Here is a 1,343-nt window from a genome sequence, read left to right as displayed (position 1 = left end):
AAGAAACAGGTCTCCGGAGATAAAAGGTCAGATTGTGAAGGCTAATATGTCTAGTTACTCAGCAGAATAAAAGGCCAGATTGGACTGTCCTTTTGAAGCTAAGGAAATTAGAAAGTGGTTTTAAAAATATGCCAGCAGGAAAAACTTCAGGGCTTTTCCAGTTCTCTTGTGGTTTGTTTTTTTTCCTTTTATATTTCTGAATAACACACATAGCTTGGAGGACAAATTCGCCTTTCCTTTACGGTGGAGGCAAGTTTTATGTATTCCTCTAATTCATAAGCACATCATAAGATGTAGATACTATGAATCCACTTTTTTGTTTGTCTAGTAGAGCGTTTCCCATTGCTAGAGCCACAAGAACTAGGAATTAAGTTTCTCCATAGATGGTTTTGTCAAGACATGCTACAAATTTGACAAATGCAGTGAATTAGAAGAGTGAAGGTAGAAAGGAAACTGAATATTGCATGTTTTGTATAATTAGTGAACTTGCTCAAGATATATTCAATGCCCTCATCCAGGTCAATGATGAAGATACGGAACAAAACTGGACCCAGTACTGATGCCTGTGGAATACCACTGACCACAGGCTTCCAGCTGGACTCTGCACTAATGATCACAACCCTCTGAACTCTGTTGTTGAGCTAATTACCAATCCACCTCTTAGTCCAGTCATCTAGACCACTTTTCTTGAGTTTACCTATGAGGATGCTATGTGAGACAGTATCAAAAGACTTACTGAAGTCAAGATAAATGACACCCACTGCTCTCCCTTCATCTATCCATTTGGTCAAGCAATTCAACTCCTTTTCTGCCTCCCTGATGCTATGCAGCCTTCTTATCGTCTCCTGGTTTGACACCTGCCCCTGCCGCAGGAGAAAGGGCTAGGCACTTCCCACAGCCTGAGGTCTGCACAGCTGTGTCTCCCTTTGACATCTCCATTTGGGTGAATGTATTGGCTACCCCCAGCATGGATGGTGCAGTCCCGTCCCATCCCGTCTGGTCCCCGTCCCGTCTCGTCCCCCCCTGCCACGCCACAGACATAGTTGTAGTCTTTGTTCTTTGGCAAGCACCCACCGTTGTACCATAGTACCTTGCTTTCCAGCTGAGCAGACCCCCACACATACTGGTGCCTGGGTTTGTTACTCCCTGGGTGGAGGACTTTTTACTCTCATCTTTTGAGAGTCTTGAAGGAAATTGTATCAATAAACTGCCAGTGGAATTTCTTCACATACATCTTCCCTGGAAGTCTATAATGTATCACAGTATAACTTAGGTTGGAAAGGACCTCAAGGATCATTGAGTCCAACCTATCAACACAGACCCCATGACTAGACCATGGCACC

This window comes from Melanerpes formicivorus, unplaced genomic scaffold (assembly GCF_026170545.1).
Source record: "Melanerpes formicivorus ecotype bairdi unplaced genomic scaffold, bMelFor1.0.p_v2 SCAF_44, whole genome shotgun sequence".
In the NCBI taxonomy this organism is placed as follows: Eukaryota; Metazoa; Chordata; class Aves; order Piciformes; family Picidae; genus Melanerpes; species Melanerpes formicivorus.
The sequence above is the reverse complement of the archived record's forward strand: the minus strand, read 5'-3'. Positions refer to the sequence as shown.